The sequence below is a fragment of the Triturus cristatus genome, chromosome 8, assembly GCF_964204655.1.
Source record: "Triturus cristatus chromosome 8, aTriCri1.1, whole genome shotgun sequence".
Lineage (NCBI taxonomy): Eukaryota > Metazoa > Chordata > Amphibia > Caudata > Salamandridae > Triturus > Triturus cristatus.
This window is the reverse complement of record NC_140591.1, coordinates 303,545,061-303,563,043: the sequence shown is the minus strand read 5'-3', so window position 1 is coordinate 303,563,043 and position 17,983 is coordinate 303,545,061. Positions and strand designations below refer to the sequence as shown.

At 46.0% G+C, this 17,983-nt stretch overlaps 1 protein-coding gene across 1 annotated transcript in view; it reads left to right on the top strand.

Moving 5' to 3' along the window:
- The first annotated feature begins 661 nt into the window (after positions 1–661).
- LATS2 (large tumor suppressor kinase 2) overlaps positions 662–17,983 on the top strand; it is a 137,091-nt gene continuing 119,769 nt past the window's right edge. Inside the window, exon 1 of the mRNA XM_085621577.1 lies at positions 662–827. The gene's annotated coding sequence lies outside the window, so the exon portion shown is untranslated. The remainder of the gene's footprint in view (positions 828–17,983) is intronic.

Sequence of the window (17,983 nt, the reverse complement as noted above, 5' to 3'; positions counted from 1 at the left end):
GTGAGGCGCTATGTTCTCTGCGCCAGTCTGTCTCCAGATGCTGGGCACAGCAGAGAAAAGTCAGTCATGCTGCCGATGCCCGCGGGCCCCGGGAAGACACTGATTTGGGTGGGAGCAGCACCGAACGCCTCTCATTACATATCTAGCACATGCGGGGCGTGTGTTCTGCACAGAAAGGTAGAAAGGTCTCCTGCCCGTGAGTATGGACGGTAAGTGGCCTGATGTTATGGTCAATTCTATACGTTTTATATAGCGCTAGCTAGACACGGGGGTATCAGAGCGGTTTACATACACAAAGGAAAAACAGTTGCATTACATAGCAGGAGATAAGGATGCATAAAGATACCAGCACAACATTATAATTAGGCATTCAGTGAGAGGGAGGGAGAAAGCTCAGGAGGTTGAAACAGTCAAATAACCATTATGGGGAGGGGTTCTGGAGGAGTACATTTTGTCTAATGTGCATAGATCCAGGTGAGAACGAGCGTGTGGGGGTCATCCCCAGTACTGAGACACCCAGAGAGTGAGGTCTGACCCGCCTGTGTGCCGCGTGAAGGGCGGGAGTGCTGCTGCCGGAGCAGGACTCGCCCTGATCATACTCCAAATTCTCCTGCTCTGGAATGCGCCTCCCTCCCTCTGGCTGCCCAGTCCCTTGCGCTGCTCTCCAAGGCACAGGAAAAGAAGAAGAGAGAGCGAAAAAGTTTTCAAGAACCGCGGACCGGGGCAGGCTTGGTAAGAGAGGCCTTCTCTGGGCACGGGGCAGCTTGGAGCCTGGAGGGAACGAGCGTCCCGGGACCCCGGCTGTACAGGATCAGAAGGGAGCAATGGTAAGCAGCCGGAGGGGGGCTGGCAGGGAGGCATATTTCCCTGGCCCGCTCGCCGCATTTCACCCTGTTTCTCCTTTACAAGCTGCCTGGACGCGCTGCTGCTGTATTTACAAGAGGAATAATCTATTCGGCCTCTCTGGCCGTTCGCATAGCGCCCAGAAGACTGCGGGGAGGCGCGCGGGGATAATCGGCGGCCTGCGGAGTTTCAAACCCCACTGGACTGTACATGGTGGGGGCTTTCCTTGCGTTCCGTTCCGTGCTGTACCCGTACAGTTGTTGGGTAGCAGCTGTCCAGCCCAGGCCGGGATAGGGGTCCGCTGCCTCTCCCTCCCTCCCGCACCTCTGCCCCCTGTCCGGCCTCTCCAGAGGTGGGCGGCAGGCCTCGGTGTGCAGAGCGGGCCTCGCTGCCCGGACAGCCCTGTGCTTCCTAGTGGGACGTGGGAAGAGGGCGGGCGAGGAACCGCTGTGCCCTTGCGCTAGTCCGGTAACAACCCGGGCCCTGAGCACCCCAGGCCCTTCACCCGGCAAAGAGCTGCGGAAGGTGCAACAGATCATAACAAGGGAAGAAGGCGTAGGTAGCAAACCCCGGGAATAACCGGCGGGCCCAGCTACGGGGCATTACAGAGGGCACCTCCATACCCCCGCCAGAGAAAGGGTGAAGAACATGGGGGTGGTGGGGAAAGGAGAACTATAGATAGAGAGAGACTTCTGAATGCCCAGATGCCAGACCACCGCATAGCCCCCACTGCCCTTGCAAACTGGAAAGCCACTACGTGGCCGTAGGTTTCCTCCTCATTAAAGATGTTCTTGCTCAATTCATTTACATGGGGACCTCAGCTGTATTCCTCGGCCCCGGCCAGACGAGCCGCTTCTCCCAGTTTTTTTTTTACATTTCCAGCGCTGTGTTTCCATGTGTGGTTTGGCTGCCCCGTTTCTCTCGCCCCTTCACTGAACGTGTTGCCCACTTCTCTTTCCAAACTCATGAACGCGTGGACTTGAATCCCCCCAAATTGTTTTGTGCTTGCGTTTTGTGCACTAGCTTTCCAAGGAGATCTCCAAGTCCGTTAATTCAGAGGGGTGGGGAGCCTTTCTGCTAATTATGGCGAATTATTAATATTTCACACACCCAAACTGCTAACAACTTCCCCAGAAAGCAGACAGCTTCTTGGAAAACGCCAGTCGCATTCATGCACATAGTTTTCATGAAAACACTACAACTGCTTCATACTGCCAATAACTTATTATATTGCTATCTAGGTCAAAAAGTACGTTTATTTGTGGACTCTGAACTTGTGTCAACACGCTGAGCTGCAGAGACAAACGCCACAAGCAAACTAAATGTTGACGAGCCAGGTGGCAACAACCATATACGTGTTATGAAAGATACTGTGCTTTTTACAGGTTACTTTTCTGTAACACGAAATGCCAATGCGATATGGGAAGTAGACATAAGTGCCCATGAATAACAAGGTCAGGGACCGAAGGTAGGCCTCTTTAGGACCTAAGTTGCAGGGGCGTCCTGCCCCCTAAACGCATGTTTATATCCATCAAGTGGCAGGCCTAGCTGGTCGTTTAGGGGCTCCTAATCAAATTGTGCCGTATGCGTGTAATGGAGTAGTGTGCCGAAACATGTTGATTACCTTTACTAGAGGACACTGACACTGGTTTTATGCCAAAACTCAAAGTGTCTCTGCTTTGTCTCTATGCTGCTACCTCAAAAGCAAAGCAGGACACTAACACATTTCATACCCCAGCATCCTTTGCGATTTTGTAGTCAGAGCCGCACAAAGTGGATTCAGGAAAAACAAACAGTATCCAACTTGAAGAGTCCCAGTCAAACCCTGTTTAAACTGAACCTCTTTTTAAACAGAATCGGGATATTCCCATTTCTAGGTCTGACTGAAAGACACCAATATCTTCATGTAATTAAAAAATCAGAATTTGAAAATACATATTTATATAGATATATGGAGGGTCTTTGAATCAGCCCTCTTCATCAATTGGTCTGTTACACCGTTGTTCTCATTTTGCTTCCGCCCACCGCAGCATACATCTTGGAGTGATGGATCACTCCACATGGGAAACAACCATTACCACGCAGTCATTACAACACAACAGCCTTTACATAGCATGCCATTACATCGCAGCCATTACAACGCATGTCACTACAACGCATGTCACTACAACGCATGCCATTACAACGCATTATAAGGTAAGTGATGGGGAATAGTAATTTATAACCCTACACTATCCAACACTTTCCCTACTGTTGCACTCACTGGAGTGGGAATAGTAAGTTTTACCCCTACATTATCCAACACTTACCCTACTGTTGCACTAAAAGTATTATGCGTTGTAATGGAATGCGTTGTAATGGTATGGGTTGTAATGCGTTGTAAATGTAGTTTCTAACAATGCGTTGTGATGGCATGCGTTGTAAAATCATGCGTTGTAATGGATGTTGCGATGTAAAACCTGCATTGTAAAGGCATGCATTGTAAATGTTTGCGTTGTAACGTGTCCTATTCCTCCACGTCAGCCATTGGATTGTCTTGCACCATGAGTGACAGCATTTGACTGATTGCATGTGCACATCCACCTATAAAGGAGTGCACTTCAGTGGGGTAATACGTACTTTGCCAGTGTTTCAATTCTTTATTCTTTTTTAGTCAATCTTGTGTTTTTCAGTTATGTCTTTAGGTTACACCAATTCAAAGCCAATAATCAGGGGCAAATCTTAAGCAGAAATCTTAGGGGGTGTAAATCTGAGCTTTTCCAACAAGAAACACAGACGATTTTCTTAAACCACTCCTTTTCCTAACCTAAAGGGAAGCAATATTAATATGTAATGTCCACGTCTGTGTCTCAATCACAGGAGCAGCATTCCTGCACATCCCCTACCAGCTTAGGTCTGTGGTTCGCTGCCTTGGCATTGATCTTGTTTACAAATATGATAGTTGCTAAATACCCCATGTCACATGCACCGCCACAGATCAGTGCTGAAGTTTTAGCCAGCAGCACTTTGCAGCACTTTCATGTGTAACGGTATCGGCAAAATGATAAGTCCTAAAATTCAGGGTGCTCTGGGGTCACCTTTATCCAGTACTGGCTCTGAGACAACAGCACTTTCCACGCTGGGATCATTGATCAGACTCACAATGTCAATACAAAGAAAGACTACAGAGCCCGAAATGCAAAGTTTTGGTGGATATAAAGCCAAGAGTGTCTGACGACATTACACATAACAAGAGGCTGATATGCAAACGTGTAAACGTATTTGTGAGTGAATCAATGAAATAACAAAATGCACAGCCTTGCAACCTCTTCCCCATGTCAGCACATTAACACATCTTTTTCAACATCCACCGCTGACCTCTGTCGAGATCTCCCACTTGTCACAATTCTGAACCCTGCCTAACCGCCACACCTCACCATCCTTCATGCGGTTTGTATCTCCTTGTCCCGATGCCCATGTCCCTGTCCCAAAGCGTGCGTCACCCTGTCATGGCTCCCATTTATTCATGTCCCCATGGCTGTGTCTCCATACACAAATGCAGGTGTCTTCCCGTTTTGTGTCCCTGTCTCCTTGACTCGGTATCTGTTTCTTCCTGAGCCAGGTTACAAGAATTCATGTTTCTCGGTCCCTGAATCTGTGTACCTAGTCCACAGTCCATGTGTTTTGCCCCAGTGCCCATGTCTACTTTGTGAGTCCTTTCCCAGTGGTTTTGTCTCTGTGTCTAAGTATCCATGGCTTCCCTTCTGGTGGAAGTGTGCCCGTAGCCCAAGGATCTGCTCATATGTGACCCAGTGTCCTTATCTGCACATCCTAGAGCGGTGTCTGTGACCCACTGTCCCTATTTCCATACCCCAGAGCGGTGTCTGTGACCCACTGTCCCTATCCGCATACCCCAGAGTGGTGTCTGTGACCCAGTGTCTCTATCTGCGTATCCCAGACCGGTGTCTGTGACCCAGTGTCCCTATCTGCATACCCCATAGTGGTGTCTGTGACCCAGTGTCCCTATCTGCATACCCCAGAGCGGTGTTGTGACCCAGTGTCCCTATCTGCATACCCCAGAGTGGTGTCTATGACCCAGTGTCCCTATCTGTATACCACAGAACGGTGTTGTGACCCAGTGTCCTTATCTGCACATCCTAGAGCGGTGTCTGTGACCCACTGTCCCTATCTGCATACCCCAGAGTGGTGTCTGTGACCCAGTGTCCCTACCTGCATACCCCAGAGTGGTGTCTGTGCCCAGTGTCCCTATCTGCATACTCTAGAGCGGTGTCTGTGATCCAGTGTCCCTATCTGCATACCCCAGAGTGGTGTCTGGGACCCAGTGTTCCTATCTGCATACTCTAGAGCAGTGTCTGTGATCCAGTGTCCCTATCTGCATACCCCAGAGTGGTGTCCGTGACCCAGTGTCCCTATCTGCATACCCCAGAGCGGTGTTGTGACCCAGTGTCCTTATCTGCACATCCTAGAGCGGTGTCTGTGACCCACTGTCCCTATCTGCATACCCCAGAGTGGTGTCTGTGACCCAGTGTCCCTATCTGCATACTCCAGAGCGGTTTCTGTGATCTAGTGTCCCTGTCTGCATACCCCAGAGTGGTGTCTGTGACCCAGTGTCCCTATCTGCATACCCCATAGTGGTGTTGTGACCCAGTGTCCTTATCTGCACATCTTAGAGCGATGTCTGTGACCCACTGTCCCTATCTGCATACCCCATAGTGGTGTCTGTGAACCAGTGTCCCTATCTGCATGCCCCAGAGCGGTGTCTGTGACCCAGTGTCCCTATCTGCGCACTCCAGAGCAGTGTCTGTCACCCAGTGTCCCTATCTGCATACCCCAGAGCGGTGTTGTGACCCAGTGTCCCTATTTGCATACCCCAGAGCGATGTCTGTGACACAGTGTCCCCATCTGCATACCCCAGACTGGTGTCTGTGACCCAGTGTCCCTATTTGGATACCCCAGAGTGGTGTCTGTGACCCAGTGTCCCTATCTGCATACCCCAGAGTGGTGTCTGTAACCCAGTGTACCTATGTTCATACGTCAGAGCGGTGTCCGTGGCCCACTGTCCCTATCTGCATACCCCAGAGTGGTGTCTCCCATTCCTAGGGTCTGAGTCTCCCTGGCTTACAGTGTTGGAATGCCTATCCTAGAATTCATGCACCCGTAACCCAGTGCCGTGTCTCCATGCCCCAGTGTCAGTGTCCTGTTAGCCCATTGTCCATGTCTGTTTCCTTCTCCCATCATCTCCATCTTCCTGTCCTTTGGTCCGTGGCTCACCATCCCATTTCTGCATCCTTGTCTCCTTGTCCTAGTGCCTGTGTTTACCTGCCTTATCCAGTGTCAGTTTCTTCCTCCATCCTAGCCTGTGACGTACTATGCTACTGTCTACGTTTTACTGTGTCCACGTTTCCTGTCCCTGTGCCCATGTCTCCCTGTGTCAATATCTGTTTCTCAGTGACAGTGGCCATGTCACCTTGCTCGAAGGTCTCAGTGACCTAATATGCATCTGTGGCTCTCTCTAGAAGCATTTAACCCATGCGAATGAATGGATCAGAGTTTTATTGTATAGTTAATTGAAATCATTGAAATCGATATGCAATAATAGCAATGGAATACATAGAGTATACAGTTGCATAAAATCTATAAAATTACAGCTACCGAAGATTGGTTTCAAGGGCCAAACAGCTTCCCCACATGTAATTGTAATTGCATTTATATAGCGCTTATTACCCCTGATGAGGCTTCAAAGTGCTTTGCGGCGACTAGCGCACTACTCCGGAACCCAAAAAGGATTAGTAGTGAATTAGTATAGGGAAATATGAAATTAATGTGAGCGGTGGACATGAGTCTGTTAATTTCACTGAAAAGGATAGTGGAGGGATAGAAGAGGGAAGGGTCTATAAAGTGTGTGTTTGGAGATCATAGCAGCAGGAGCAGGTTTGGGATGAGAAGCAGGGAGGGGGAAGAGTTAGAGGGAAGGATTTTGAAAGGCTTGTTTGGGAGATCTAAATAGTAAAAGCGGTTTGAGGTGATGCACGGAGGGGTAGAAGAGGGAAGAGTCTAGAAAAGGTTATTTTGGGGATCATAGTAGTTGAATGAGGTTTGGGGATGATCCAGAGTGTGGAGGTAGAGGATATATTGAGAGTGGTATAGGGTGAGATATAGGGCAGTGCAACTGAAGATGCTGAGTTAGGAGTAAAGTAATAAATATAAAGATGCATAAGTACATGAAAGGTATATATGTGTAGGGAATGTAATATATCTAGATTCAAGTTTTTTTAAATAAACTTAGACTTTCAAGTGTTGCTGTACTTTAAGATAATATATTTTTTTTTATAATATATATTTTTTAAATTTAATAATGGAGCAATTTGTGCTTGAGGCAGCTTCAATTTTATTACAAGTAATCAACATCTTTTTTTTAAAAGACTCCTGTCATTGGGTTGTTTGTCATATAAGAAGCTTTTGACTGCTTCCTGTCATGACCAAATGTTTAAAAGTAGGATCTTTGTTTTTAATAAAATCTTCTCGTAAGATATGAATCTGGGACTCCTTTTGCTAATTGCACAACTGGCATCTAGTATACATATCACAATCTAAATTGCCATAAAGGGAATCTGTAAGAATCTGTATCTAATTATCATGCACTTTTGGAGTAAACGGATGATTAAGGAATAGATGTCTTTCATTAGATTTGCATGTGCTACTGACCATCCACTAAAGTGTTCTTTTCCTTGGTTGATATAAATCCTCCTGGTAAGAGAAGTCAGGCTTGTTTCTTTGATAGTTGCCCAACCTGCAGGGCTACCAGGTTTTCTCCCAGATTTCTCCAAATGGTAGATTTTGTAAGGCTGAATACAAATAGTCGCACCATGGATTTTTCACATTTATAAGGTGTTCCCTCACAATTCCCTTCATGGATTGAGCCGGAGTTGCTTTCATGTAGGACAAATAATTTGTCTGAAGAAGGGAATCCTGGCATCAAAGGTGGAATTCCAGTAGCACTTGTGCTTTTGATGTGGAGTCTGGAAGATGGTAAAGAGTCTGTGCATCTGGCATTGTGCTCCATCTGTCCACCCTGTTAACTTCTAATGAAAGACAATCATGCTGTATATAATCGTCACGAGGAACATGGCCGCCACAACACTAAGTATTGGTACCATAGGACCAGAGAGTTTGTTAAAGAACTGTGAGTGCAACGTAAGGCGAGGGCCTTGGCTTTCAACATCTCTATCAATCCACCCCTTTCTTTGAACCACATTCCCAAATACTTATTTTAACTTGTTTTAGGGCGATATTGTCTAACTGCCAATGGCCTTTTTTAAAGCTTTTCCAAAATGTAATATTTTTCTTTTTTCTTTATTGATTCTTAGGCTATTTTCAAGGCAGCACTTATGTAGAGCGAGCAGAGCATTAGGTAGACCCTTAGTAGTCTTATGTCGAAGGACAGTGCCACCTGTGTACTGGAGTGTACCTGTCCTTTGCTGGACTAATTTCGGGGTGTTACTTTTTATAGAGCATCCGTCACATCTGCAAAGTACAGATTAGATAACAGGGGAACGAGTATGCATCCCTGTTTAAAACCCTTGTCATCTCTGATACTACCCTTTGTGGTATTAGTCCCACCTAATCCATGTTCTTGTGTACAATGAAATGATGGCAGTCAGTAAAGGCAACGAGATTTCCTGTTTTAGAAGTTTTGACCACAGTCGCCCTCATACAAAGTTACTTATCGGTGCAATTGATGTGTGGTTAATTAAAGAGAGCGTTAATAAGTTATCGTCTATTCTACATCCTTTCTTAATGCCCGCTTGGTGATGTGAGAATAAGCCCTCTATGATTGGCCCAATGTTCCAGTTCGGTGTAGAGTATTTTGGCAAAGAATATTCCCTCTACATCTATCAGAGCAATCTTACGGTCATCAACCGGGGAGGAGTAAGATCCTTTTTTTGTGAATTGTCACTAGTAGAGAGCCCCTCGGAGTATCAGGAACACTATTATTTTGCAGGGTATTACTGTATAAAGTATTGAAATACCTGCCAGTAAAGATCAATTCGCCTTATACACACTTGCTGGAGTACCATTTGGACCTGTCGAAATGCTGGAATACCATTTGGACCTGTCGAAATGCTGGTATACCATTTGGACCTGTCAAAATGCTGGAATACCATTTGGACCTGTCGAAATGCTGGAATACCATTTGGACCTGTCGAAATGCTGGTTTACCATTTGGACCTGTCGAAATGCTGGAATACCATTTGGACCTGTCGAAATGCTGGAATACCATTTGGACCTGTCGAAATGCTGGAATACCATTTGGACCTGTCGAAATGCTGGAATACCATTTGGACCTGTCGAAATGCTGGAATACCATTTGGCGCTGTCGGTTCTGAAAGAAGATTGAGACTTCTGTGCATATAAAAAAGAGCCCATTATTATTATGTTGGACATATATCATACGGGTCCAGTTGGTTTGTTAGATTACCTGTGCAATGTAGTCTTATTTTTTTAGTTATTGACTCCTTTATTCTTCCATTCCTACACTTCTGTGTCAGTTGATTCAGTTGTTTCTTCATTGCTCCTATTGGTATTGAGCTGTATTTGTGTTCCTTGCCAATCTGCTAAGTTTTGTCGCACACTGGCGGAGGGAACATTGCAAACGTTGAATGAATGCCAGCATGCCTACACGGTTGGTGTTCCTCTTGTCATGTTTTTTGCTTGCCTCTGTTGCATCGTTTAGAGTGGGATTCAGGGGGTCACTTTACTTATATTCCTTCTAACTCTTTTCCACCGGTTCGGTATCAATAGGGCTTCCCAGCTGTTGGAGTGTCATTTCTCATCACGTCTCATTTAACGGCTATGTGTTGGGAAAAGTAGTCCACAGTTAGCAGTGGGACGATTGTCAAATCCTTAACAGTTTGAAAGAATTCTCCTGTTGTCCGAGCGTAGCCTCACACCGCTGGTCTCTATGGTGAGAAATTGGAAGAAATTGTTTTTTAATCAAGTGGCAGACCTGCATTGAATGTCTGAAAGCGTAAACTGTGTACGGCTATCATTAGGGCCGAGCCCTTCCTATCTTGCTCTCGCCCCTGGATGGCAGGTGCAGGGATCTTACAGACCCCACCATCATCTGTTTTCATATCTAGTGATTCTTAGAACAGATTTGTGTTGAAATTGCATGTTAAAATCCACAAACTTTGATGGTACTCTACTTTTAGCAAGTAAAACAAATATTCCGTTGGGTTATGAAAGGAACAGGATACAAGGTTCAACTCACAACTCGGTCGTACCTCACAAGGCGCACATTAATATAACTCTACTCTTAGCACACCAGACATCTCAGGAAGAGAATTAAATGTTTCACTTTTCCTTTTGGGGCCTGGAACTGTGTATATATATTTTGGGTACATTCATCAGGAATTTGCCTGAGATCTCATTTGATTATCAGGCATGAGTCCTGGTCTTCCTTCAATCTCTCCAAGTTGCAGGAGAATTTGTTGCGCACACATATTGAGAGTTCTCCCACTACGTGTGCTAGTTCGGAATATTTTTGCGCAGGTTTGAAATGCTTGCTAAAGCCAACTAAGGAACTTTCATTCATGGCCGAAGGTTCTTCAAGCCAGATTATGTCGTAACGAGGTATGTGCTGCAATGCTTCTGGGGCTGTAGTGATTGTTTTAATTCCTCTAATGTTCCAAGAACAAATTGTGATAGTTGAAAAATCTTGAGATTCTGTCTTGCTAGGAATAGTTATTTAGGGATGTAACTTCCCAGCTCCTTTGGTTACCTGAGTTTAATTCTCTCCTTTCTTGATTTGGCCAAACATATTTCATTATTAGTATTGAATCTATGGCGTAAAGAGGGAAGTCTGGCCCAAAGGCTTCATTGTAAAGGAAGCCCTTTTCCTTGTTGTGGGGTGCAGGACCCGCTTATTTTAAAGAACATAAGGGTTTCTATTCGGTTATAAAGAAGCAAAACCCCAAAAACCCAATTAAAAATTCAGTTTATAATCCAAAATGAGAATTAAGGTCTTTGCTTGCAAAGGTTACCTCAGTAGGTTGGTTTAGGACCCCATTCTTCAGTGGTTTAAAAGCAACCACCATGATGCCTTCAGACTCTATGCTCTGCAGTACTGGCAGGGCCACTTGGACCCTTGTAATATGACCTTAGCTCAGGATTTCATTTCTCCCCCGTGATTTATATTCTGGGTGAAACAGACTCTGTCAGAGGGGTGGCCTATGGAGACCAGAATCCTTTTGTATACTTTAGCGAAAGTATCTAATATGGAATAGTTATGTGCTACTATGTCAGTTGCATTGCGGTCTTTACACTCATTGTATTCTTGCGATCAGACCTTTCGTTCTATTTGGGTTTATCTTTTGAGGGGTGCATTAAATTGTATTTTTTGGGAGAGTTTGTGAAGTTTGTAGACTGGTGGTTTCCTGGTGATCTGACTTTATTATTATCAGATGTGTCCCCTTTGAATTTGCGTCTTGCGGATCGTGATTTAGAGATTCACTTGATGGAATTGCCTCTGTTCTGCAAGTATCGAAGATTGAAGAGGGCTTTATAACAGGTGATCCCTTGACAGATTATTAATGGTGTTGTGTTCGTATTTTGTCTTTTTGACAGCTTTTTAGATCTTTTCCTATTTTTCCTGGTTAAAACAGGAAATTCTAATGGGGCTATGTTTTAGCTTTAACCTGTAGTTGTTCTAAACTTTCAGGATTCAAGGGACTTTTCTTCTGTGGCTCCTCTTCACGGTAGTTTTTAGGAGGTAAAAGTGCTTAATTTGAGCAGTTATTGTCGGTGGGGGCCACGTGCACTTATTTTTGGGGACACCACTTACTTTTCTGTATCAGACATTTACTGAGAGCAAGCGAGGGAAAATCAAACAAGGCAGAAAGACGGAGGAAGAGTAAGACAGAAAAAGCGTCAAAAAGGGAGGAAGCAGTACTGTAGGAAGCTAGCTAATGGTGGGTATGAGAGTTCTAATCATGCATTAACATGGCAGCTACGCGCCATAAACACGATGGACGGTAGCAGGTACAGCACACAGGGTTTGGTTTCGAAATGTTTATGTTCTATTTAACTATATAACTTTCATTTGCTGGGAATATAAATCAGATGACAATATCAATGATGTGTGGTGTTATGTACTGCGATCGCCCCCTGAGATTGGGCGTTCCAAACTGTTGACACAATAAAATTTGTTTTTAGAAAAAAATTAAGGGAGGAAGCAGGAGCCTGCATGAGTGAGATAAAGAGGCAAAAAGTGTCAGATAGTGGATTAAAAAGGCATAAGGTGGATTTAGGACGAACCAGCCATGGTATTCGGCGCACTGACTTTTAATTGCACTGGCTGCAGGATTCTAAGCAGACCTTCAGGCACTGGCACTCTTACTTTTACAAATTATGCACTGGAGGTACAGATCCTGCCATGGTCCACATGCCACCCTTCACTGGATTTTAGATTATCTGAGCACCATAGTGTTTTGTTTTTTAATTATTACTGTCTTCTGTTAACCTACTAAACTTGCATCATTACATGCTAACAGCTACATGTGTGCAGCTGTTAAGAGTCACGTGGAAGCTTCCTGTATTTTCTGCAGCAGCTAACGTTACTGTGATCTGTGCCCCGATACTATCCGGGCTGGATTACTGTCGCCTCAAGAAGCCTCTTTAAGGCATTAAGCCTTTGTCCTAAGTCTTATCACGACTCAGGACAGACATTTATAAGTCTTCCTTTGTTATTCACTACTTCCCTACGCAGACTCTGTCTCAACATCTGTACCTTGGTATGAAAAAACTTAGGTCAGGAGGAATATCTGTAGCAGTGATCACCTCCACAGCACTGAATTTCAGGCCCATTTCACGTAGGACTGAGGCTAACTTTTGAGGTTCCATAAACGGCGTAATACCTAGCTATTGAATCTAACAGACTAAGCTTTGATAGTCCATCTCCAGTCTTTCTTCTGTCTAGCGAAAGGACCGGTGTCATAAGCGCCTGGACACCTCTTTACGGTGTAACTGTTTTTTATTACGTTGATGCAAGAGAGGTGAACACATACCTTTGCCTATGAACCACCAGCCGGCGAGGAGACATTCAAGTCTTGGTCATAAATGTTAACGAACTCCACCAAGAGGAAATAATAAAAAGAATATGTAAACCAAGAATGTCAACTCCCTTTGGACACCTCTTTATGAGGTACATGCTGTGCTATTTCAATTGAATTTCATTTCTTCACTCTTGTGACATGGCATGACTTACACGCTCTTGTTGATTCTTCACGTTACCATTTTGTTATCAGGGGCCTCCTTTTCATGATATCTTGCGTGAATATCAGTGTCTGGCGTCACTCTTTTAAATTCCCGAATTAGGGAGCTTATTACCTCTGGAAATGTTGACAGTTTGTTTGTTAATAGGGCACAGTTGCAGTTTCCTTCTTCTTCCACAGCTTGCTCTGTTGCCCAGTGCATTGATTCATATTAATGAACACACTGACATGGAGGCTGCTGGGGCCTGCAGCGGATCTACTTGGATTTCCATTTTGTCAGCATGGAGGTGGACTGCTCTACAGTGGGTCCAAGAGTGTTCTTCGTGTCTGTGCACCATACTGGTGGACCATCCGGCTTTGGTAAACTGAGTTTGTGGTGAGGTCATGCACGGGATCCCACACCTGAGACAGGGGGGCACTGTTCAGATCATCGGAAGGGCTGGAGAGGATCGTCTTTATCTTTATTTATTTTTGTTAGTGATACACGGCCCAACATTTTGAAGTTCAAATGTGGCCTTGGGTTCAGCGTAGGAGGAGAGTTTGTGCAGGGGGCTGTCAAGGGCTCGGCAGTGGTTTCTTTTTTCAGCCATTTTTGGTTCCCCATGGGAAGCTGTATGCTGGTTATCATGGTTTTTGAGGATAGAGGAACCACCATTATTTTAGGGGTACTGCTCAGTGTGCACTGCTCTTCCCTGATTTGGGAGAGGAAGTGTTCTCTGTTTCTTTGGGGGGGTTGTAGTGGCGATCTCAGCTACAGATGACCTCAGATTTTCCCGCGTTCCCTTTCTTTGCTCTTAATGGTGTTAGTATGGACTCACTTTTCATTTTTTAAAGTAATGTGTGGATAAGAGTGTGTGTTTCATTGCCCCCCATGATGATTGAGGTTTTCTCTTCTCAGGAGCAGGTCCCTTAAGTTTATTAGCTTGAAGCTGTGCTTGCTGAAAAGCGAACTGAAAATTCCTTCTAGTGCCCCCACGCCTCCTGCGCCACACTGATTACTGTGAGCCGCTCTTTTATCCTATTCTTATCTTGCCCTCTTTTATTCGTATCCTCTTTTCTATCCACTTGCTTATATTGAGTTCAAGGTTTTTAACATGGACGTCATTTGGGAGTATTCAGGAGTCACAGCTTTGACCTGTAGCTTGCTCCCTGCTACTCCCGGCACTTCCTTTGTGACTCCTGGCCAATGCTTCCTCTGAGGCCAGTGGCTGCAAAGGAAGTGCCAGGGGTAGCGGGGAGCAAGTTAGAGGCCACAGCGGAGACTCCTGGCTACCTCCAAATGACGCCCATGGTGGTTATTAAGTCTTGTTATGTCTTGTTGTGAAAACTAATCTATTTGATCCAGTGGTTCCTTGTTTGTTAAAAACGTGTCGGGTGTGTGTCCTCTAAGCGCTTTTAGTCCCCCCCCCCCTTCAGTTGTTGTCCCCCTCTTGGGTCCTCCCATGCTGAAAGTGCCACCCTTGTCCAGTGGTTTCCGGGCTCTCCCAGTCACCCACAGGCGCCTGGTCTCCATGGAGCTCTTCTCCGGATGGAGAGGGGGGCCCAAGGAGAAGGACTGCGGGTAGCCGCCTCAGGTACATCCTTGAGAGAGGGCGCACACTTGCAACAGTAACCAGCGTGAGTAGTGCGTAGGTGCGCGTCAGTGACGTAGTGTGCGTGCCTCTCTGGAGAGGCGTTTGTGCAGGTGCATCCTTGAGAGAGGGTGCACACTTGCAACAGCAACCAGAGTGAGCAGTGCGTAGGTGCGCGTCAGTGACGTAGTGTGCGTGCCTCGCTGGCTCTCCGGAGAGGCGTTTGTCCAGGTGCATCTTTGTTCATGAGGCAACACCTCTCAGAGAGTGGGTCAGGACTTCACCAGCATCTGCACGTCTGGTGTTACAAGAGGGGCAGCAACGCTTCTCCTTTGACACCGAAATATATGAGCAGTGGACTGCACACGTGATTTGGATAGAAATGGGTGCGATTTCTAGGTTTGTGGGCAGCAATCATTTTACGTAACAGAACCGCTGACATTCTTCAGGTGGCTGCTCGTCCAGAAGCAAGTGTTTACATGTGTCTTTCTCAAAGGGCCAACTCTGCTGTTCTAGATCACTCCCCTCATGGCTTGGCTTAGTGAAAATAATCACAAGTTATTTTGCCCAGAATTGGGAATAACAGGCAGACCCAGGAGTATCTGGTCTAATTTAGCATGCTTTTCCCCCATAGTGTGGAAATAACACACCCAAAATGGCACACATGTACCACCTGGTTATTCCAGTATACATACATTTTGGGTATTCAACCGGGACAAGATGAAATCCGTCAAGATGACTGAGTGTACTGCCTCATTTGATTATTGTTGGACATTAATGTAAGGAACTTTTACAGCTGATTTTCCATTGTTAATACAAGCCCTGAGTAAGCCCCAGGTTAATGGGCCGTCAGGGGGCGAAACACGTCAGCCGCTTTTGCATGTTACCCTGTGGAACTCATCAACAATGATGGATTGATGGAAACTCTCAATGTAAATAAAATAAAAAAAACTGAAAGAATAGAAAAGGCTGCTCTTGTATCTGTTACTTTGTGGAACACTTCAAAAATGAAGGATTAATGGAAACTCTTATTGAATGGGAGGACGCAATCATCCTTTTTCATGGCACACCTTTACCACCTGGTTGGAGAAGGAGGTAAGTGTGTTGGGGGGGCTTCTCTCTTGGTCGTGGTGCAGGTGGTGGCAGGAAGGCAGTGCGGGTTTTACTTCAGCGGGGGGAGGGGGTGGGGGGAAACGTTTTCTGCTTGCCTAACGCCTGCAGTCCATGCAGCTTAAACTGTTGCAGTACAGTTCCCCCATGCCCGGAATGATGGGGTCCGGAGCTTGTGGACCCGGTCATTTCTGGCCCAGAGACACTGGGGATTCATAACTGCTCTGAGCAGCGTCCCATCAGGACACTGCTCCAACAACTTGTAATGACGAGTCTAGTGGAGCTCAGCTATCTATCTTGGGAGGATGAAAGGCTGAGCTGGCAGTTCCAGCATTGCCAAGAGTCTGAATTGCCGGTAAAACCCGTACATTGCAGACCACAACAGAAGCCGCAGTGTGCTTTAACTTGCTGATCCAGTTTACTGGCAGTCTGAGAATAGGCTTGGGTGGATGTACACTGTGGAGGGTAATGTCGGCTCCTGAAGCAAAAATGTCTGGCTGCGTTCCACCTACTTTCCACACCTGTTGCCTCGCCTCCCACCTTCCCACCCGAGGTGCCGCTTTGGCAACTTGTAATGTGGCTGTTCACTGCATAGGTTGGCTTTGACTCCTGAAGCATAAATGTCTGGCTACACTTCACTGATTGTCTCACCCGCTGTTTGCAGTATCCCTTCTCTTTAACTTCATCACGCAGCCCGTTCGCCTGCTTTTATAGGGGGGAAGATGTGTGGTTTATAGGCACCCCACCCACATTTTAGATCATGATGGTGATCAACTGCTGTGTGCCAAAAATGCTGAGCTACATATACATGATGATGTCGTCCTCATTTTGGGCTACACAAAAGAATGGGTAGGAATAACCAACAAGCATTGGCAAAGCCAGTAGGTCTGGCGTAGGCTGCCAGCCTTTTGGCTTTGTCAACGCTTGTTTTGTCATGAGTTTTGTAACACTTGATTGGAGGGGGAACTTCCAGGTCCTAGCCAATATAAAAAAAAATGCATAAAATGAAATATAAATATTTTTGGTCTCAAAAAGCACATATTGCCTTAGTAGTCTGTGCAACGAAAAGAACGAATTTAAGAAAAATCAAAAGGTCTTGGCGAATGCTAGACTTAAAACTGCCCACACTGGGGCACGGGGATGTTCGACCAATAGAGCTTCGTATTCTACCACAGAATGAAAATCCTCAAAGGTCAAGTTTCAGGTCACCAGAATACCAATACAAAAGTACTTCACTTACTGTGCAGTTTTGTTCTCAGATTGAATGTAGGACACAGCTGAGGAAGGAGAGAGCTACAAAATCACACTGGATGTAGCATATTATACACATCCTGCATTCCAGGCATTAGACAGCATACCACAAACACATCCAGCATAACCCAGACACACCACAAAGCCAGAAGCTCTACAGTGCCCCGTTAGGGTCTGGCGTGAGCACTGCTGAGGTTTACTCCGGATTCCCTTCGAGTTCTTTTCCTCTCTATACATAGAGGCGGTGTGGACAGGGGCCTGTGGCAGTCACCGGTGGAGGTTGGAGGAAGGATGGTTAGAATCAGGGTCAGCTGGCTGCTGCAGTTAAGAACATCATAGTTAACAATCACGAATGGGCTGTGGGTAACTGGCAGCGAATTACAAGAGGCCCTACAAGAAGCACTATGGGCTTTGCCCCTGTGGTTGCCAATGTAAACAGAGAAAGCTCTAGGTAGTGGACAACCAATTGACATAGTGTACAATGAGAATACTGCCTTTTTGGCAGGTGACTGCGGGATTATTTACAAGACCCTTGCGCCGCCGGTGCGTCACTTTTTTGACGCACTGGCGGCGCAGTGTGCTGGCCCATATTTACAAGGCCACGCAAAGCTACCCTGAGTGGCTTTTCGTGGCCTTGTAAATACAGCCCCTTTTCATGCAGCACTTTGCGTAAATGGGCCGTTCCATGGGGTTGCTGTGGGTGTTCCCAAGCAACATCCATGGATTCTGTTCGATTCCCAGATTTACAACGTTTCATAAACATGGGAATGCATCAGAATCCTACGCCTCTCTTTCTATGCGTGCTGCATTCTGCAACACGCATAGAAAGAGGAAACCGCCATTAATGATTGTTTGTTTTGCAGGAAGGGACACCCCCGCAATGCAGGCCTCCTTGCACCATGGTGCATGGGTGCCTGTGTTGGCGCATGGCAGCCA